We start from the raw sequence: 23,501 nt of genomic DNA, 5'->3' as shown, positions 1-23,501 counted from the left end.
TTGAAAGGGATGCCAAGACCATTCAATGGGAAAGGATAGTCTTTTCAACAAACAGTAATGGACAATTGGATAGACACATGCATAATAATGAAGCTGGATCCCTACCTCATACCTTACGCAAAAAATTGACACAAAATGGATCAGAGTATTAAATGTAAGCGCTAAAAGTAAACATAGGTGTAACTTTTCCTGTCCTTGGATTAGGCGATGGTTTCTTATGACACCCAAAGCATAAAAAACCAAAGGAAAACAACAGAGATCTTTAAAATTAAAAATGTATGTGCTTTGAAGGACACTATCAAGAAAGTGAAAAGAAAATCCACAGAATGGGAGCAAATATTTGCAAATCACATATCTGATAAGGAACTTGTATCTAGAATATGTCTAACAACTTACAATTCAACAATAAAAAGGCAGATAACCCAGTTTAAAAATGGGCAAAAGATTTGGATGAATGTTGCTCCAAAGAAGATACATAAATGACCAATAAGCACATAAAAGGGTGTTTAATATCATCAGTCATTAGGAAAATGCAAATCAAAGCCACATAGAGATACCACTTCACACCCTCTAAGACCAATACAATCAGACAGACAATAACAAGTGTTGGTGAGGACGTAAAGACAGTCTAACCTTCATATATTGCTACTACAAATGTAAAATCACGCGCCTCTTTGGAAAACAGTCTGACAGCTCCTCCGAGTTAAACATAGTTACCATATGACCTAAAAATTTTACTCCTATGTACCTGCTTGGGAGAAGTAAAAACATATTCTTACAGAAACTTCCAAATGAATGTTTATAACAGCATTATTCATAATAGCCAAAAGTTGAAAACAATCCATGCGTCCATCAAGTGTCAAAGCAAAAGTAAAATGTGGTATATCCATACAATGAAATATATTCAGTCCTAAAAAGAAATGAAGTACTGATACATGCTAAAATATAGATGAGCAAGTAAAAGAAGGCAGACACAAAAGGGCACATTATTTGATTCCACTTATACGAATACAGAAATCCATAGCAACAGAAGGTAAATTAATGTTTGCCAAGCACTGACTGGAGACAACAGGGTGTGACCACTAATGGAAACGTTTTTTGGGGGGTGATGAAAATGCTGTGAAACTAGAAAGTAATGATGATGAACGCATAACTTTGTGAATATACTAAAAATCTCTCAGTTTTACACTTTAATAGGGTGAATTTTAGTTTGTAAGGGTGTGAGGTATTTTTCAAACCTCTTCAAACCAGTCCAGAAGAGCTACACCAGTTACCAGCAAACACTTGCTACAAGCCTGTTGCAGATAAGACACCAAGCACCACAGGCAGACTGTGTCCTCTAAGAGTTCATAATCTGATTGAGAAGACAAATAAGGTGAAAATAAAACAAACTTTAGCTTGATATACAGTAAGAAAATGTGACAAGTTAACATATAATTCCTATAACTCCTACACACATTGTACTGCTAGAAGAGGAAAAGATCACGTGAACTGGGGCAGGAGAAAAGGTGGAAAGAATTTTAAGCTTGAAAATAATCCACAGGATAGAGATATGCCACCTCTCCCCAGTGGGGGGAAAAAAACATAAGATCATGATAGAAAGAAAGTATGATTTGGATAGATGGACAAAAAAGGAGGTAAATGTTTTGATTAAAAGGTGCAAGGTAGGAAAATACAAAACAAGTTATCAAAACAGAGTTATCAAAGTGCATAGGATATATGTGTATATATGAATGTATTATATGTACACATATATTTTTATATACATGTATTTTTAAAAGTACATACATGACAGTATAGTACAATACCATTGAAGACATAATTAACTTTAGATATTAGACAAAAGTTAAACTTCTCGTATAAGTACAGTTATTTTTTGGGATACTTCACTTTATCTGGGGTATATAGCTAAGTTGTATTAGTAAGGAATAGTTATCATATTTCAATATCAGATCTTTGCTTCTTATCAAATACCTTTCTTCCTAATAAACCATTAGAAATGTTACAAATTAGCAGATTTTCATTTGGAAATATATTTGAGAAGGATATATTTTCCATCAAATCAGTAGAAAGGCAGCTATGAACTAATAAAGAAGAAATATTTGCTGAGGACTTAGTATAAACATACAGTCATGGTTTATATTTTTAAGTAGCGTATTTCTAACATATGCAAGATTCAATATGACTTTTGAGCAAACTTTTAAAATATAAGACACCTTTTGGAACAGATAGGTCAGTCAGTTCACAATTTCTAATTTTACTTGAAGTACTGCTGCTAGGTTGTACTGATTTTTTTCTACCAAATTCATTTATACTATCTCCTACCCTAACTTCTTTCCTCAATTCTATGTCCTCTCTAGTATTCAGCAACTCCTCCCCCATTCTTCAGAACTAAACACATCTCACCATTCTATCATCTTTAAAAAAAAAATCTAATTCACTAACTCTGCTCACATGATTCCTTGCTCCTTTATGCCTCACAGATGATGTTTTTATAGAATACAAAAAAGAGAGGGATCTTTTAGGTAGCCATGTAAAATTCAGGAGGGAGACTCAAGAGAAAGTCCACATCAAATATCTAATACTCATTGCTGAGTATATCGCAGTTATTCAATTAATTCTTACTGAATGATTGAGAAGTCTAAGGGAACACAGTTAAACGAGAAACTTAAAAACTTATCTTTCATCTCCAAAAAAGGATTAAAGTTTGAAAAAAAAACTTAGGTGATTTTGATATGCTACCTCTTAAGCCAAAAAACAAAATGAAGTACATTTGTTTAAGTATACTTAGAACCTTGGAAAGTACTAATTTTAATTTTGGCAGTATGTCACCTGGTCAGTTATTTTGGATACATCAGTTTGACTGCTTTATAACTGTTCCTGCGTATAACAATTCTGAAAAGCTACTGCCATTTTTAAGAATTATTTTAAAAGCAGCCCTTTAATTATATTTGTAAAGACAATCCCCTCATGAACAAAGTAACATAGTTCTCACTACAAGATTTCATTATAGTATATGTATGGATTTAGTAAAAAACTAACTGAAGGGGCAGTCTTCAGATGAGGCTGGATAAACAAATACACCAGAAAGGCCCTAAGAGAGCTTTGCACAATAGAAAATAGTTATTAAAGAACATTCATTATGTTATTCTAAGCTCACAATAATATAGGCAATATACTGGAAAACAAAGCCTTAAAAAGAAATAGTACTATCTTCTAGTACTTTAATCAAGTAAGATTATAATCCACCATGCTACTTGTAACCCTGATTTAACACTGGAGAGATCTTCTAGGTCAGCTGTAAAAGTCATTTCCAAATAACCATTAGTATAATTTGACCAAGCCACTAAATTTTTCAATATCCATTCCTTCTAAAGTGTGAAAGGTGATAGAGGCTTTGGTAGACTATATTTTTACTCACAGGCAGCCAAAATTGAATTAACTTATATTCTACTCTCATATGCCCATAATTATGAAATTATTGGGAATCAAGGATATATCTGTTTTCTTTCTCTCTTACCCAATCTACCTACACAGAATCACTAAACTATAACCAGACTAACTCCTTAATATTTGTTATGGGTTTCCTTCACTACACTCTCCCTACCTTAATTGAGGACCTCAACTCCTACTGGCCTCCTGAGCCTCCCTTTTCCTGACTACTATCCAAAAATTTTTTATATATGCATAAAACATGCTCCATTACTGAATAACTTCCTGGTTTCTTGTCTTTAAAATAAAACACAGAATTCTTAGTAAGGCATATCCATTCCTTCATAATCTGTAGCCTGCCCCCTCTCTGTAGTTTCAAACCTTTTTGGCATGCCCCTTTTCCAGCCTATGTTCTAATAATCTAAGCCATCATCAGTTTCCAAAAATCAAATTGTTGGCCCAGATTCTCCAGTATGACTAACAGCCTTCAAAACTTAGTTTGCATACCTACTAACCATCACATAATCTAGGAGGGCTCCTGACTTACTGCCTCACTACACTAGTCTAAATTAGGTGACCACCCCTACCACCAGTGCTCCAACTGCACCTTGTTTATCTTGATCATAGCACTTAGATATTGTAACATAATCTCTGTTTACCTGTCTATAAACCATATAAAATGGGTGGGCAGAAGTCTTTTATTTCATCATCTGCAATGCCTAATAGTTCCAGAGAAAACATATAGGAATCACTCAGTGTTTGATGAACAAGAGAATGAGTATGAGATCATGACCATCTTCACATCACACTGGGTATTTCATATTTCAAATATTAAGACTAAGTAATGGGTCTTAACTAGACACTGACTTTTCTTTTCACTACGTGCCAATCTACAATATCCTTACCACTTTATTTCTGCAGAAAGCACTTTCTTGCTTTGTTCTGACTAGTCCATGAAATCTCAAAAGCTGAGAACCTCTTCAGTTTACAGTTGAGAAGACATGGACTTGGGTTAAGAAGTGGCCTAAACGTCACTTGGCTAATAGCAGTTTAGATCCCATGCTAATTTTACTATATAATACCTCGAAATGATATACACAGTTTGAAAAGTCACAATTGTTTATTCATCAAGAGGTTAAAAAATATAGTAAAGGGACCATAAGCACAATAGTGGGAAAAGGGAGCACTTAAATGACTTAATTATATTCATAGGAAGTGTGTATTCTATATGAAAAATACAATGAATCTACTGAATTAAGATGTGAATGAAAATAAAGATTATAGCAGAATAAAAGCAGTTTTGGAAATATATATTAAGGGCCATAAAAATATTCAAATCTTTTGGCCCAACTTCCACTTACAGCATTACTTCCACTTAAGAGATTCTACTCTAAGCGAATAAAGCCCCTACAGGGGGAAAATCCTGTACATGTAAAGATGTTCACTGACTCATTATTTATTAAAAAAAAAAAGCAAAAGCAAAAAATATGCAAGAATAGAATGACTAAATTATGGCTCATCCACTGACAAAGTACTGGGCAACATTTTAAAGAATTACAAACACGGCTGGGCGCGGTTGCTCAAGCCTGTAATCCCAGCACTTTGGAAGGCCGAGACGGGCGGATCACGAGGTCAGGAGATCGAGACCATTCTGGCTAACACGGTGAAACCCCGTCTCTACTGAAAAAACACAAAAAACTAGCCGGGTGAGGTGGTGGGCGCCTGTAGTCCCAGCTACTCGGGAGGCTGAGGCAGGAGAATGGCGTAAACCCGGGAGGCGGAGATTGCAGTGAGCTGAGATCCGGCCACTGCACTCCAGCCTGGGCGACAGAGCGGGACTCCATCACAAAAAAAAAAAAAAAAAGAATTACAAAACACTATATAGAAAATCAGGAAAATCTTTATGATCCAATGTTAAAAGAGGAATAAATTTATAGCATGAATATATGTATTTAACCATAATTACATTCATTATACATATTTTTATGTAAAAACTTAATAGGAAACTTAGTAGGAAAAACATAACATTTGATACTTTTCCCATTTCCCAAATAGGATGTAGTTTGTTTTTTCACATTGGTTCTACAATTGAAAAAAAATTAAGAGAAGTCTTCAACTTTGAAGCTCTTGAAAACTTTTAAGTTCTAAATTCCACAGTTTAAGCTTAAAATATCAGAAAACTATACGTAGTTTCGGCTTCCAAGAAAACTAAAGGAATGGATTGTTACTGGATTATAAAATTTTTATGAGACACACTAAAACTGTGGTGTTTATCTTCCAGTTTAAAATATCAGAATCATAAGAACCATATGATAATCAGAGTAGATGGCAATGTGGCTCAACAGCTAGGTAACTAATTATTAGAGATTCACATACTCAACTTCATCCTGGGACAGTTCCAAGCTTATTGCAAATTACATGTGATTTTAAGGTCTAGTTTTTAGACACCCGCATATGAACACTGAGGACAGTGCAGTGGCACCCTGACACATACTAAGAAACATGAGTAACTGGAAAGATTGAAGAACTGTAAGAAAAACCTCTTTCCCAACAACACCTCCCAGTTCTTAATATGAGTATCTGGATTACGCAGATCACTTCAGCCCCAAGCCTACAATTGCTTCTTTAGCAGTGAACATGGAGGTCTAGAAATAGAGCCAGAGTGGAAATAAGAGTAGAAAGAACTCAAAACACTTTTGTATATAGATCTTTCTCTTATTCAACTAAACAAACCTTATTGTCCAGATGAAAATTACACCAATTTAACTAGATTACACCAATTCTTTGCTGTCAATGTTGTCCACCATTTCTGGGTTTCATGTTTTCTTTCCTCTATAAAACTTGCTCAGTATTTAGCAAGTCCCACCCAACTTCTGTCACTCTAATTAGTCCTATATCCCCAAATTGAAATATATTCAAATTCATTTATTCAACAATTGTTTGAGTGCTTACTATGTGCAAGCCACCAAAGGGATCCAATGACTACCAAACTGGGTCTCCCTTCAGTCTTTGTAAACTGCCTTTAGATTGATTCTATTCATTCCAAAATATGGTACTTGGCACTAGAGCAAAATATAGCACATAGTTTCTTTAGTTATAAACTGTAGATATAACGAAGAAATGCTTGCTTTGTTTTTCAAAGCAGCATTACATTTTTAAATGTCCTTTACAAAAGATGCGCTCAGGGTTATTTAAACTAATAATTTCAAGCAGACCCTTTGGCTCAAACTGTGGGCTCGAGGGGTAATTTCTTATTTTAAGGAAGAAATATCATAAGGTTATACAAAACCATGAACATTAATTTCCAAACTCAGAAACAAGTAATACTGTTACAACATATCTAACTCCTGTCATTAAAAATATGTGCATGCCTAGCACCTGAATGCTATCATATCCCACAGCATTTCTTTAGTTTTCTGTTGTTTGAAATAAAAGTGAAAATGCTATTTAAGTAAGCTCGTTTCCACAGTATAGGAAAGTCAATTCAAAAGCCTTTCCTTTAACTTTCCTTATACATTACCATTTTCTCCTCTACCTTGCTCCAAAACACATAGACACAAAGTCTTGAAATAAATATACATCTCCATGAAATGCAGTATTCTAAAAGCAAGAATGGAAAGATAAAAAATGAGTTCAAGTCTTCCAGCTGATAAACTGGGCTGTAAGTCAAAAGCCCTAAATTTTAGACATAACAGAACAGTCACATTTAGGCTATATAGTGTCACTGTTACTAAAGATTACACCTTAATTTTAAATACCAGAGCCCAAGCAGAGAAGCAAAAAGTATCCAATAGTAAATACATATTACTTTCACAATTACCTCTAAATCTTTCTTAAAATACTAGAAGTTATTAAATCTGACAAAACTGTATGTTCAGGCCCACTCACAGAATCAAAACATCGGGGGAGGGGTAGATTCAAGCGATATTCAGGGAAGTGTTACAAATGTCAGAACTGGGTGAACAACTGAACTGGAAGTATGGTAAAGAAGTGTCAAGGATTATCCCGCATTTCTACTTTAGGCAAATGAGTTGATAGTGAAAACATTAACCTACTTCATGTATTTTTTAAGAATAGTTTTCTTTCTCTGGGTGACAGGTCAGAGTAAGGAAGAATTAAGGAATGAGTTCAGACTTACATACTTTGGAATTTCTGTTATTTGTGGGACATCAGGAGGTACCTGGTAGACAGCTGAATCTGGCTCAGAAGAGAAATACATTCTGAGATAGATTTGTGAGTCATCATTATACAGGTAGCATGTAACAAATCATGTGAATAAATAAGATCAACAGGAAGGGAGAACAGAAATAAGTTTGAAGCACTTCTTGGAGAATACAAATATTTAAAGGGGTAGATAGAGGACCAAGACCTAGCAAAAGACTTAGCAAATGGGAGGTCAAAGACATAAGGAAACAAGATGAGAATATCCCAGAGATGAAGCTGTTTCAAAAAGGAAGGGGTTGGGGGAAAGGTGGTCGAATAAAACGTCCAGAAAACGATTCTTTTCTCATTATCTGTCCCCAAGTTTCATAAAAGAGCACTGCTTTTCTAACTAATCATTGGAAGAGAGGCTGTGACTGTTACTCACTATAATCTATGCCCTATTTTTAGTACAAACTTACAAACACTAAACCTAAAGCAAATGTAAACTCAAGTTTTTGGTGTTATTGCACCATCTCTCATTTTTTATTCTAGTTTCTACGTGCTATATGTTCAAAATGCAAGATGCTACCTATTTTTATTATGATGAAAAAGAGAGTAGGTCTGTTTCACCTGCCGGGTAGAACATTAAACAGCATTTACTAATATAAATAAATGCCAATTAGACTAGATTTGGGGGTGAGGGGTAAAAACAGGCAAGTAAAATTTGGGAGGCGAGGGGTAAAAATGAGTAACTAAAATGTTCAATAAGGCAGCTGCCAAAATCTGAGAGAAATATCTACAACTGTTCAAAGTACTACTTTTTGATAATACTCTTTCATAAGGGCATCACCAAAGTTAACAATTTTAAACTTCAGTCATTGACAAACTACCGATACATAGAACATGAATGAATCTCAGAAGATTTCTGCTAAATTAAAAAAAAAGACATAAAGGGCTATATATAATTCCATTTTTATGTTCTAGAAAAGGAAAAACTATAGAGACAGAAACCAGATCTAGTTGCCTTGGGCTGCAGTAGGGGCAGGAAATTGATTACAAAGGGACACATGGGAACTTCTGGGGGTAACAGAAATACTTTGATTGTGGTGGTGGTGTTAAGTCTGTGTATGTTTGTCAAAACTCATCAAACTGTACACCCAAAAGACTGAGTTTTACTGTATAAATTATACCTCAACACACCTGACATATTAAAAAAAAATGTCAGTCATCAGATCAGTATTTTAACTGAATAGCATTTTTCTCCCCAATGACCTCTGAACATTTTATTGGCTTCCTGCTCCCCAAAGGGTACTCTGCTTCTGCTGGCTTAATGTCTCAGAGCTCTGTCGTCCACTATCCAGTGGGTGGTGGTCTTTTGGATAGTTTGCATCAAGTTGCTGCTGTACAGGGAATCACCAAGATTGAAGTCCTTGCCTTCTTCAAGCAGGCAGTGGTAGGTGGCACTCTCAGCCTCCAGCTTGACCTCAGTGTTCAGCAGGGCCTCGTACTCCTGGGTCTGGTGCTGCTCCTCTGCGTGGGTCTGTGCCAGCCCTGACTCCAGGTGCAGCAGGATTCTGTTGAGCTGCTCTATCTGCAGGGCATAGCAGGTCTCCACCTCCCTCAGGCTGTTCTCCAGAAGCTGGCCTTCAGATTTCTCATCGAATCCAGGTGGATCTCCAATGACTGGACCATAGCTCCATGAGTGGAGCTGGTCTCAGCTCCATGAGTGTCATCTCAGCAGCTCCGACCTCCGCGGGCTGAGTGGTGACCACTGTGGTGCTCTTCTCAGTCTGCTGAGACCAGTACTTGTCTAGCTCCTCTTGGTTCTTCTGAGCTAGCTCGTCGTTTTGGGCCTGGATGTCTGCCATGATCTTGGCGAGGTCCTGAGATTTGGGGGCATCTACCTTCATGGTCAACCTAGAGCTGGCAAGCTGGGCTTGTAGGCCTTTTACTTCCTCTTCGTGGTTCTCCTTCACGAAGAGCAGCTGCTCCCTGAGAGCCTCGATGTCTGTCTCCAGCTACGGCCAAGTGACACTGGTGTCATCAATGACCTTGCAGAGCCCATGGATGTCGTTCTCTATAGACTGGCACATGGCCAGCTCTGTCTCATACTTGACTCTAAAGCAAGATGAGCACTGTCAATCTGCAGAACAATGCAGGCATTGTCCACAGTATTTGTAAAGATCCAAGCCCTCAGATCCTCGATGGTCTTGAAATAATGGGCCCCAGTCTCTGACCTGGGGTCCCTTCTTATCCAGGTGCTCCCAGATGTTGCTCTCCAGCCTCTGGTTCTTGGTCTCCAGGCTCCTCACTTTGTCCAGGTAGGAGGCCAGGTTCAGGCTTTGGAGGGTCTCCTTGTTCTGGATGCTTCCCATTCCTGCCAGACTCTGGGCCATCCACTTGGCCAGGCCCCTGGACCCCAAGCTGCTGCGGAAGCTGGTGGAGCAGGACACGGAGATCCGGGAACCAGAGCCCCTGGCACCTGCATAGACGCTGGCTGCACTGCTGACCGGTCAGGCGCCATAGTTGGGTGGCTGGATGGAGCCCAGGAACCGGTAGTTGATGGAGAAGGTGGAGCGAGTGGTGAAGCTCATGCTGTCCAGGGAGGAGAGCGAGAGGACAGGACTCAGGCTTTGCTGACCCTGAATAGCATTTTTTATGTGCTGTAACGTATTTCTCATTAGTTAACTTATCTGATTATATATAATACTTAAATTGGCAAAACAAAAACTAAAATAAATCCAAAGACTAAAACAAAAAAGGATTTAGATGCTTCACCTCTTGCAATACTCCAGTATCTTACTGGATACTGAACTGAACAAATCAGTTCAAAAAATCAGAACAGAACAGAACAAAAAACGCTTCCTGTACGTCACGATCCTCACTAACATTTTAAAAAGGAATGCTGCTTTAAATTTTTCTTCATGTTTATAAAGTTATGTATGTATTGTTAGGGATATATGTAAATAAAACATTCCTACCCCCAAAGCAAGAAGCCCTCAAGGACACAGCTCTACCTAAGAAAATTGTATTTTGAAATTAAGAGAAATATACTTGCCATTCACTAATCTTAGATTTAAAAACATACCTTTAAGAAACACCATATGGCTCAATTCTAACTAAACAACAAATATATATTGAATACCTAAAACAGGAGCACCACTGTGATGATGTTATAGACATACAGATGAAGATAATACAAAATCTCTTTGCTTTCACAGAGCTGACGGTTTAGTATGGCTGACAAATATAGGAATAAATTATTTTACCAAGAGATACAAGTAAAAAACTGTACAAATGCTATGAAACGGAATGATCAGGGAAACTTCTGCAAAGGCAGTGCTTTTTCTCCTTAGAAAAAATTTCTGGTCCTTGAGCTGAAATTCTGAAAAGTAATGTATGTCTATAGAAGAAAAGTGGGAACAATGCACAAATAGATATTTTCATGGCTAATGTCAATGCTTTTCCACCAGCAATCTATTTCGAACTTATGCAGATCTCAGAATTTGAGGCCTCTGAAACTGCTCTGGGTTTCATCAGAGAAAGTAACACATTACAAGACCATCCACATTAACAACAAATACCTATATTAGCCACAGTATGTAAAAATTTGCTTTGGGGGAGATGAAATGGACATTGATAGTTAAAGGAAGAGATACATAGGAAAAGGGAAAGAGAAAATAGTAAAAAGATGAGTAGAGTTAAATAAAAGCGTATGTCACTTGTGTCATTCAGGATAACTTGAAGGTAAGCTTATGGAATAAATACTAGTTTCCGAATTCCTTTCTTAAAGGGGAAAGAATCAGTAGTTTTCAGGTCATGACATTTCAACTTTCAATCTTAGAGCTTTCTGAGGTATAAGCAGAATCCTAGGAAGACATTTTTTCATGTACAACAATTTTAAAGAATAGTATTAATAAAAAATAAATAAATAATAAATGATGTTATGCCCAACTTAACACCATGTAAAATTTCAACTTGGTCATTACCATAAAAAACACGAAATTACATAGAGCATACACTCAGATGATCAATGTCTTTAGCTGGAAACTGGCAACCCACAATCTGATTCAAATAAAGACAACTAAAGGCAGGTTTTAAAATACTGAAAGGGTTGACAAGTAGCAGTGTTGAGAAAACTCTGTAATGTACTTCCTTGCCAGGATTAAACGACATTTTTGCTTTACAAATACCAAATTAAATATCATAAATATCAATCATAAAGACTAATATTTTAAAAGTAAATTACAGTCAGAATTTAATAATTTATTAGTGTTTTAGACATTGTTAGTTTTAATGTATCTAGAATAGTATTTTTCAATAGTGCTTATATAAAAATAACTATGCATTTCATCTGTATAAGTAACCCAAATATGTTAATTCTAACAAAAGGAAATCCAGCATTTTAAAATTATGTCACAGCTTCCGATTTTCTCAGGATAAAAGTACATATATAATTATTTTAATAAATTAATATTGCTAATTTCTGAAAAAGTTTTTCTTTTCTGTCAAACGGCAAATATGTACAAAAGAGAACTCTAAAGGAATTTGGTATATCCATGTTAAGAGATATGTTACACATGTAAGATGGCAAAGCAATTTACCTACATGAATTATTTCAAAAATTTAATGCATTCTTGGGAATTTTTTTAATGCTTAACATTATTACTAAAAGTAACAAGAGTCACAATAAAATCATAAAAATACAGTTAATGTATAAATTAGCATGACGGATCATTTTTTAAAATTTCAGTATTTTTATAGCCTGAGAATAGCTTTTGCCAAATTTTCTAAAGCTACCTATTCCACAGATGCCTACATTTAATATATTCCACAGTACATGTATTTAAAAATCAATATCCTATTTATATGCATATTTGAATAGACAAACATTTTGTGTGCCATACAGAAAGTAACAAGGTGGTTAAAAAAAAAAAAAAGACTATAATCAAATAATGAATCAGCTATAACTGACCAAAACATTTTAGAATTACTCTTGTAAGCCCCACAAGAAAAACAGTGTCACTAACTTCATAACCAAGACTATCCTTTCACCAAAAAATTGTGTTATAAATTTTGAATAGCCAGGGTGGTAGAATGTAAAGAATAGAGGTTTTAGAACTAGATATATTTTAGCTGGAATCCTACTTCTAACACTTGCTAGATTTGCTACCCTGAACAAGTTTCTTAAACATGATGAACCTCAATTTCCTCTGTAAAAAGAGAACAGTATCACTCACTTCACTGAGTAGTTGGGTGGTTCAAATCATGATACACAGTATGGTCGTTAAGGCTGATGGGTAAAGTATAAACTCTGAAATCCTTTCTCCACTTTCTTGAACTTATTAGTTGTGTGACCTTGGGCTAGTCACATAATCATTCCATATCTCAGTTTTCTCATACCACTAACTTCAACTTCATATTCAACTTTTCAATACCTTGAGGAACTGAAAAACTTTTTCCCTGGCACAGTTTCTGGTACATGGAAACATTCAATATTACGTATTACAAACATAAAGCACTCAGCATAGAGCCAGACACACACACAAAAAAACCCTTACTAAATCTTAGTTTCCTAAACTAAGTTTCAAGTGATGCTGTACAGTATCTAAAACTCAAATTCACTCCAGAAAATAAAGATTTGTCATAAAGACGAGAAAAAGACTATTTCAAATGCGTTAAAGGTATTCACAAAAGGAATTCCTATAAGGTTGTATGTAATGGCAACAGTTCTGGAATAAGTGCAAAAACTCCCAAGTTGAAGACTGTAACGATCAATATTCTCTGGCTATAAAAATACTGAAACTTTACAAAATGATCAGTCATACTAATTTACAGATTCAGCTACTATTCTACAATTGGTCATATACATTTCTATGAATGAAAGGACTCTCTAAAGCTGAATTTTGTCTTTCTAACAACAGATGCTTTGACAAACAACTTCAACTCAATATAAAATACTTAAACGAACTAAAAGCTTCACAGATTGCTTAACAAAAATTGTTTTAAATATAAGATGGTAAAGAGTTACTGATTTTTAGAAGTATTATATATATAGAATATATAGCCTGAATTCTATTTCAGCTTCTTTGCCTGAAGTACACAATTTTCTTGACTAAATGACTCCCAAGTATCAAATCAACCAACACCCAAAGGATAATATTAAAATTTCACTGAAACTAGATACATAGAATCCTGAATCCATAAGAACAAATGTAAATCAGACTGATCATTTACTAATTGTAGGACCATGGGCAGTTTTCTAAAACTTTCCAGCCTCAGTTTCCTCATCTGTAAATTGTAGATAATTATTGTTTCTACTTTTGGGCTTGTTAAAAGATTAAATGAGATACTATGGGGACAGACGTAACTCCTGGCAAATAGTAAGTCCTCAAAATCTTACGTGACAAAATCTTAGCTGGCAATGCTACATCAAGAAATGATCTCTCCTAATGATATAACTCTGGGAATAGAAAAAAAATATGCCTTAAAACATAATGCAATTTGACAAAACTCAATTCAATAAAATTGACTCCAGATTTACACCAAAAAAAAAAAAAAATTACACACAACTATCTAAAATTACTTTTATTAATTTATTTGGGCGAAATATTCTAAGCACATAAAATACTCTTTAAAATTACAATGATGGCCTTAAGAGACATGGAGTTTAACATTCTTTTTACATCAACCAGAAACACTAAAATCTCACTCTATTTTCATACCAGGAAAATACAACCAAGAAACAGGTATCATCTCTCTAAAAGAAGAGGAAAATGCACTTTGAACTTAGACAATTGAAAAAGTCACAAATGGTATCAGTGTCAGCACTGAGCAATACCTAGCTTCAAGACTAGAGCTCACACATTTCTTAAAGCAACATAAGCTAAGAAAACACTAGTGTCAGGGAATCCCTTACTCTCCCGCTGACTTACTACATGAATCTACACAGATCATATAGTCTATTAAGTGTCAAGTATTTCATCATTAAACGGAAATCATGCTGGTCACTTCTCTCACAGGGATATCAGAATATTTTTAAATGAACTCAGGTCAGTCATCTTGAAAAAGGGCTAGTTTTAAAATACAAAGAATTATTATAAATGACAACTGCTGAAAAAAGAAAAAACTGTGTCTAAAAAGTCCATCTTAAAATAATTTTTAAAGGCTATATAAGACCATAAATTACCACCAAACCTAACCTAGCATGCTTAGGATATTAAAATAAGCATGTTCAACTGAACAGTTAATTGTCAGGCTTCTATAAAGGTTCCTAGTCAGTTATTTCCTATTCATTTTTACGGCAAGCAAATGTGATAAACAGAATTAAAGTTACATTTCTCTAAAAGGAATTACTGCTTACCTCAGACTCCCTAATCACTTCACATAAAACTGAAATCTTAATTTTAAATTTTAGAATTTCTTCCAAATTATGCTTTTCCTAATAAGCACCAGAAAGGATTAAATGAAATTAAATAAAACTCAAACTCCTGGTTTTTATTTACTCTTATATTATTAATTACTACATCTTATTTTGAGAAAGTAAAAATACCACAATGGGGTATATCAAACATGTAACACAGATATGTTCAAATATTTCTATGACAGTTTGATGATGGATTGGTACCAAAAATTTAAATATGCAAATAGTTGAAGAAGCCTTAGAAAATACATTTTTCAGTGGGGTAGTCCGGGTGCAAGTAAAGAAAATTTTGTATTGGTATAGCTTTGCTCATATTTTTGAAATTTAATAATGATTACTATGAAGAACCAAGTTTACTGCCATAGTAAAAACTTTCACTTTTCATCCCTAAAAAGAATCCCAAGTAGACAGTTTTTCTTTTTTCAAGTAATCTGTAACTTTTGCTTAAAAGCAGAAAATATTATAATGATCTCTACGACAGGTTCAAAAATGTTCTCAAATAACTTCAGTAAACAAGTTGTTGAATGACTTTAAAAAGGAAGCATCCTATATACACTTCTCAAACACTGAAAATTATCTATTTAATGTTCAACTGTGATTTACTTTCATTATTTACTTGAAATCTCTTTTCAAGTAACAAAAGTTATTGACAACTCTTCAGAGTCAAGAGAAACAATAAGCGACATTGTTGAAATTTTCTTTAGGTGTATTAGAAAATATTTCTCCAAATAATATAATTAGGATTATAAGGTTACTGAAACACTTCTGATTTTTCCTTTCACCGAATTTTAATTTTTTTTTTTAATGGAAACAGATGATTAGCCACTGGTGAATATTCCAACCAACAGAGGGGAAGCATAACAGACTACACTCTTTAAGGAAACAAACTATTCTCTCCAACTAGGTTATCAGAGATTTAAAGTTCAAGTTTAAATTTTACAATTTGAATTTTACACAATGTTTTTTTCTCCTTTAAAAATGACGTATTTAATTGGTTTGGACCAAACAAAACATTTTTTTAAATTTAAAGAAACGTTTACGCTATCATAATGAAAGCTATCACACAACCTATGTTACTCACAAATTACTAAATATGTAGAATTGGGAAAATAGGTTGGGAAGAACTAATTCACTATAACTTAATTCCAAAGTCTCAAGAAAAAAAAGAATCAATCACATAAACCCATCTCTAACACACTTATTCAAACATCTGCATAAGACAACCTCCAAAAATAAGTTGCTTCAGTTCATGAAAACTAAGCAAGCAGAACTCCTCTTTCCATTATCTTTAGTAAAAATATGTTTATCCCTTGATATACATGTTAGTATTTTAATTAAATAAAAGTTGTAGAGACAATCACAGGAATATATGAGGGTCTTTTAAACATTTATAATGAAGCCCTTACCACCCCCATCCCCCAAAAAACAAACCCTCTGCTTTCTTAAGATGTGAAGTGTTCCTCCCGTCTGCTTTCCCTCCCTGGCATGCCCCCCACTCGTACACCCCCCCACCCGCAGTAGGCCTGAGGCCCCGTAGCAAACAGTGTCTAACAGGAGCAGGCAGCACAAAGACAGGAATGGGAGATTAGTGGGAGGGAGGGAGGCCGGGATTGGGGCTCAGCAGGAGCTTCAGGCTTTTTAAAATTCAAACTGCTCCCTGACCAATACAAATCACGGACACGCTACTGACTACTACACGGATTTATAGCATTAAAAACATGCCTAGTACGTGACAGCTATATTAACTTCATTCTTTTAAACATTTATCCGTACGTTTGCAGGAAATGTGAAACAATTTATTGTAAGCAGGACACTAAACTCAAAAATAACCTCCACAAAATAACTTATTCTACAGTGACAATAATTTAATGACACAAAAAATTTGAACCAATGTAACATACACTAGTAAAACAAGGGATTTCGCCAAGCAGGGCTGCTTCATTTTAACCAACGAAAGTTTTCCTTCAGCGAATATGAAACAAAGTATCAAAACGTGTAACCCAGGTACATTTTTCTAGCAATCTGCCTGATTGAGGAATTTTAAACTGGTGTTTCCCCCTTATACCAACCTACATTACGAATGCCTCCATAAACAAGCTCGAAACACTTAACTTACTCATGAACTAGAACTTGTCAAGTTAGAACTGATATTTTTCTCCAGCATTTACAGATACATTTGACCTATTAAAATGACACCTCTCTCATTACACAGTCAAACATCATGGCACAAACAGCCAATGACAATCCTGGGACCTCAAGAAGAACTGCCCTGACATGAAAGGATGGCACCTTCTACAATTTTTTAACCTCCCAAGGATTTTAAGTATAACTTAATTTCTTCTTTTTTTGAAAAAGAAAAGAAAAGAAAAGAAAATTGGTTTTACCCGTATCTCAGTACAATTCTCAGAACACTTAAAAATCTTTGTATGCTCCTACACTTTTTGGTCAGGAAGTACCTGAGGTTTTTATGTATAGTCGTTTAAAACTGCCCTTACATAACGCATACAAATAGAAAGTGGCAGAGTAAACCTGTCAAGTACTTTACACTTGTCTTTGAATAAAAAGTCCATGTGCGACAACACACTGTCAAACAACAAGATAAAGGCTCTTGGGGAGGGGGAGATGTGCAGTGTCTACCACGGTATGGTTTTCTGTATTAAATATTCATGTGGACGATTTAATTCTTTAAAAAAGAAAATGAGTCTTTATGAACTTTCCAACGTCCAAACAAGTTTTAGAAAGAGAAAGAATTACCACTGGATCCGCGTCTGAGTATTTACGTTTGTCCCACTAACTGAAACTACTTCCTCCCTTCATGGGGTCACAGGGGGAAGAAGGGGGGTTGTTTGTTTCACTGGGACGTTCCCCACTCCCGGACCGGGAAAGTTGTAAATATGGGGACGATCAGGGTACATTTGCTGTTAGTTGTATTGTTTCCGCCTGCTCACTAGCTACGGCTCCTCTCCCGGGCGAGGCCTGTCACCGACCAGCAGTCGCTCCGCTCAGCCCGGAGCTCTCCTAATCCCCGAGCTCAAGTAGATTCCGCTGGCCCGCGGCCTGCACTCTCCGCCGGGCCTACGCCTCCCCGGCCGCCCGGCAGGAGCCCAGTCCCCGCCACCGGAGCCGGCCGGGAGAGGGTACAAAACCACCGCCACCCAAGGCGGCTGCCACCAGAGAGGAGCGAACTCTAGACTCGCCTGTGGAAGAGACCTGGGGCCGCTAAGGAAACGGCGGGGAGGGGAGCGAGGAGGAGAGACGCTAAGGACCTGGCGCCGCCGCCGCCGCCGCCGAAATAAAGAGCAGGAATTTACCTGGGCGAATCGGCGTCTGAATCCAAGGGGAGGCCGAGGCCGCTGTGGCGAGAGACTATAATCCGGGCCGGGAGGGGGGGTGGCTACGGCTCCTCTTCCGTCTCCTCAGTGCGGGGAACATGTAGAGCCGGGGGGAGACCAGCCGAGAAGACAAATCGTTGCTTCTTCTTCCTCCTCCTCCTCCTTCTCCCACATAGAAACACTCACAAACACCCGACCAGGGGCCCGAGCTACCGGGGGGGCATCGCCGCGGGCCCGGGAACCAATCCTCCTGTCGGCGGGGGCGTCCCTCCCTGCGGCTTGGTGGTGTCGGGTGAGTCGGTACCGACGGAGGGAGGGGGGGGAGGGCGGGGGGAAGGAGCCCTGTGTGTGTCTCTCTCTCGTTCCGTCTCTCCCTCTCAGAACAAAATGCCGACCGGAAGTGCAGCTGCAGGAATGACTCCCTCCGCCGGCGCCAAACACTAACAACCACCCCCTCTTCCCCACTCCACTTCCGCCACCGCCGCCGCCGCCACTTGGGCTCGCGTCTTCGGCCGCGCCGCGCCGCGCCTCGCCGCACCCGGGCCCAGCCGGGGCCAGCAGCTGGGCGGCGGCAGCTCTCCTCTACGCCCTTCCCCTCAGGTCGGCTGTGGATGTTGCCAGTATTGTCGATGCTTCAGAGCGACGTTTTCCCTGCGACACAGGCGGGCCGGCTCTCCTCTGTCTTTATTTTCCTGGAGGCCGACGGGAGCGGGGCCCGACTTCGGTGGTGGTCGTGAGCGTGGGGGGCACTGAAGCCCAGACGGGCTCGCAGGTCGCCGACGGCGGCCGCTGGAGGCCGCGCTGGCTGTCCCAGGTCGTGGTTAGCTTTAGGGAGCAGATCTCCGGGCGGCCCCACAGAGGACGCCAGCGATTCGACGGCGATGATGCCCTTTTTAAATGGTGTCCCTGCAGCTGGGTGGATGGATGGATCGTACACCTTTCCCTTTGAGAGCCGGGACCTTACGCCCGACTGCGTATTGTTTCTGCGGAGTAAGAACGCAACCCTTGGAGGTGAAGACGACTCTCGGCTGGATTGAATTGGAATCGTGTTTGTGATGCGTTTATTTCTGGAAATAGGCGATCTCCGCTGCTCTTGCTTTTTGTCAGCAGAGGTTTGGGTTCGTCTCTAACCGTCGGGATAAAGGCCTGTAGGCGACGCTGCGCGAGCGAGAAGGTGGCCCGCGGCAGCCCTGGCGCCCCCCTCTAGGTGTGGGTGGAGCCGACCGCGCGGGGAGAACTGCTGGCCCCGACTCAGCCACCGGCGACTGCGGGCGACCCGCGGGCCTGCGGCCGGCTAATTTCAAACATCGTTTTCCTCTTTAGGTTTGGAACACTGAGGCGCTGGACAAGGCTGGAATACAAAATGTGATTATACGTACAGTACTATGCTTGTTGTAGTTTTTAAATTGTAAAACAAGTAACTCCATCGTTCCACAGTTCTCTATTAAGTTTGTGTAAATTAAAAGGGGGCTATTTTCGGTAAAAAGTGCAGTAGGTAAGCGGATTTTTATTCAACCGGGACGAAATTCTTGTTATGAATTGTGTTGTGTATTTGTGTGTGTACCAGTGCGCTAAAGTAAGTAGGAAAACTTGCTTAGATTATTCCTTTTGTCTGGGGCGGGGGGGCCAAGATCCTGTCACTCCTTTTCTTTAGGCCCTGCGAATGGCTTCACTTCTTGAGGGGAGTGAGCCAAATCCTTGACCGCGGCTGAAGTCCCCGCGCGCCTTTCGGGGTGGGGGCGGGCCTGCCCTGGCATCCTTGCGAGTAGGACTCTGCCCTCGTCGTTCCCTCTGCCAGGCTCTTCCCTGAGCGTCCATAGGGCTTGCTCCTTCACCTTCAGGATTTTGCTCGCGTGTCACTTGGTGCTTCCGCCGCCACTTTTAAACTGAGCCCTAGCCCCCTTCTCATTTTATCCTTTGGACAGTCTACATATCCATACTTGTTTATCTTCTCTCTCCTTCCTCAGGGGAATGTAAGCTCTAAGAGGACAAGAGGTTGTGTTTTTCTGCACTGGTGTTACGGCCAGCGCCTAGAATGCCACACTGTAGATGCGTAGTATGTGGTTAATGAATGAATGACAATTGTAAGGGCCTTGACACTCCCCCATTTCTGTCTTTAATATGTACTTATATGCTACGGAGAGCTTTATAAAATATTTTTTTAAAGTTTATTACATAATTGTATAAAAAGACATTGCTTCTAAACATTGGAAAGCCCTCTACAACACCAGAAACCCACAAACGCTGGATAAAATTTGTTTTTAGGCTTCTGTAAATGGGCATGTCCTTAAGATAGTGCATCAAATGATCATATCTGTACTGGGCCGATTATCTTTGCTCTCCTGAGTCTCAAACTGCATTCTTCATCTTGTCCTCTGTCTTGCAAAATACATTAAAAGTGAGAATTTCGTTGGTTCAAACCAAATCCAGCACTATTGGAAAAGTTCATTCAGCAAGTATTTATCGGGCACAAATGGGTATCAGGCACGGTAATTCAAAAGGTGTGTGTTTCTGAGGCTAGGAGGCCTTACGTAAAGGATCACATATGGCTACTTTGGTTGCTACTCAGTTATGCTGTCAAGCAAAGCAAATGCTAGTGAGATTTATTTTTAGTTTTCTTCTGAAGAAAAGATTCAGTGAAAGCTGAGGTCAGGCTTAGTGTGGATATTTTAATTCACCATTTAGTTTGCTGTTTGCTTACACTTAAAGTAGCATTAGATATACTTAATCATGATTTTTGAGTATATAAAACGTGGGAAATTTTATTTCCTAGTGGCTGGAAAAATAGGCTTTTTAAATTAAAATAGGTAAATATATCAGTAAGCTAGAAGCTATGCAGTAAGGCTTTGGCTATGGTATTACAAATTTTCCTATTTCATGTATTGAATTTTTGGACAGGAAAAGATAGCCTTGATAGATATTTTATAACCATTAATACAATTAATTAAACATTGTTTAGTAAATCCAATAGTCTGTTCATTACTATTTTTCCCATTAATCTTCAGAACAGCTTTAAGTTAATACAGATGGCTCAGAATGTGTTTTTCACTCAGTTTCAAAATACTGTTATTTCAGTTCATTAATAGAAGTGCAATTATCTTCCTGTCTGCTTTCTTAAATGTTACTGGTAAACTAGTAATTTTGCATGTCCAGGTAACTGCAGCTGCTATGGTCAATCTACTTTGGAAAGTCTTGGCATTACTGTGCCACTTAATTTAAAATTTTAAAGTTTTTTTAGTTTTTTCCCCTTCTTATTGAGGACTTATTAGGTGCTAATTAGCTTTATGCTAGGCATCTCATACATGGTGGTGAATGAAAGCACAACACTGCCTTTGAGGGCTTTAACTTGTATATAGTTTATACCATTTTTTTTTTCCAGATTACAGAATCAAAGAAATTGTTTCAATGTATATCATAGTATTTCACTATTAAATCAAATGGTATTTTGCTTGCATAAATTTAAGTATCCAAGTAGAGATCTTACATAGAATCTGTTAATCTAATATTAGTGTTTTCTTCATTTCATTGTCATGGGTTTTTTTTTTTTTTCTTAATAATTATTTCTCCCAATATCATCCATTTGTTTCGCTCTTACATTTTTAAGTCTTTTATGTTCCAAATCAGGTGACTTACATCCTTGACTTGTCCATTGAGGACAGTTCAATAACCCTTTATTCTGACTTTAAATTGCCTCCTTGCTTCAAGAACTGAGTTACATGATTCAGTTTTCTTTGCTAGGAATATTCCTGGATAGTCTCATATATATTCTTGATCAATGATTTGCAGAAGATTTGATTAAAAATTTTAAATGGATTTCAAGTATAAACTATCTATACCAAATGTCATCTCCAGGAATTTCTACAACTGAAAAATTATGAATTGTTATTTTTATTGAAGAATATTTATCTGTAAGATAAATGCAATTTGCTATAAAATGATAGAAATGAAAAATTTTAGAAAATCATTTTCTTCTCACTATTTTATGCCTGCCGGTTATCCTTTGTTAGTGATAAAATGGTCTCTTATGGGAACAAATTTGTTAAAGGTAGAAAAAAAAAAACTGGTAGTGTATGTATGTTTTATAGATTACTTTAGATGCTACCAAAATTATTTCACATTTAGAATAATTAAATTGCTCTTAGGATGATGGATGACTTAAACTGGTGAAGAGTTAATTAAGGATATTGATTTTTAGGGCAGAGCTACAAAATTATCAAATCACTTAACACTGTAAATATGTTCCTGTTTCAGGTTTTCAAAGTAAATATCTTAATCAAATTTGGAAATAGTATTTATGGAGTTTATTCAACATAGTTTATCTATTTTGTTAAAATTATATAGAAACGAATAGTTCTTTTCCCATGGATGCCTTTTTTCATCTTGGCCTATTCTAGTCCTTTAAGAACAAGCTTTGTCCTTTCATTAATACTTCTCACCTATAATTACGAATTTTCTCTAAACTTGTAGATTTTATTATCCTTGCCATCTATTTATAATCCTATGACACTCCTATATTGTTGTTTGTTTATTTGTTTGTTTGTTTATTTTTTGAGATGGAGTCTCACTCCGTCTCCCAGACTGGAGTGCAGTGGTGCAATCCCAGCTCACTGCAAGCTCTGCCTCCCAGGTTCACGCCATGCTCCTGCCTCAGCCTCCCTAGTAGCTGGGACTATAGGCACCCACCACCACGCCCGGCTAATTTTTTGTACTTTTAGTAAAGACGGGGTTTCACCGTGTTAGCCAGGATGGTCTAGATCTCCTGACCTCGTGATCTGCCCACTTCGGCTGCCCAAAATGCTGGGATTACAGGCGTGAGCCACCGTGCCTGGCCTTATTGTTTATGTTTTTATGTATCTATGCCTTATGTTCCTAAATCAAAGTGATCAGTTCCATGTTATACTACAGGTTTCACTGTGTAATGCATAGAGAATTACGCAGAAGGAAGGGCCTCAAAAAATGCACTTCTGAAATATTTAATGTAAAATTATTTAAGACCATAAAGTTTCATGAAAGCCTAATCTTCCTGGAACCTACACATACTCTGCATGTGAACCAGAGTTAAACTAGTCAAGTATTTTAATGCTGAACTAATCTGGAAAAACATCATTTAAAAAATGACTGTTTATGAAGGAAGAATACAAAATCTACTTAAAAACTTAAAACATCTAAAA

At 37.6% G+C, this 23,501-nt stretch overlaps 1 protein-coding gene across 5 annotated transcripts in view; it reads right to left on the bottom strand.

Annotated features, from left to right (window-relative positions):
- Window positions 1-18,724, bottom strand: part of NIPBL (NIPBL cohesin loading factor) — a 187,609-nt gene extending 168,885 nt beyond the window's left edge. For 3 of the 5 annotated variants that reach the window (XM_023216496.3, XM_023216498.3, XM_023216500.3), the window contains exon 1: window positions 18,310-18,724. The gene's annotated coding sequence lies outside the window, so the exon portion shown is untranslated. The remainder of the gene's footprint in view (window positions 1-18,309) is intronic. The other 2 variants (XM_023216499.3, XM_023216497.3) reach the window with 2 other exon arrangements.
- Window positions 18,725-23,501: the final 4,777 nt, after the last annotated feature.

This window comes from Piliocolobus tephrosceles, chromosome 4 (genome assembly GCF_002776525.5).
Source record: "Piliocolobus tephrosceles isolate RC106 chromosome 4, ASM277652v3, whole genome shotgun sequence".
Classification (NCBI taxonomy): domain Eukaryota; kingdom Metazoa; phylum Chordata; class Mammalia; order Primates; family Cercopithecidae; genus Piliocolobus; species Piliocolobus tephrosceles.
This window is presented reverse-complemented; position numbering and strand designations above follow the sequence as displayed.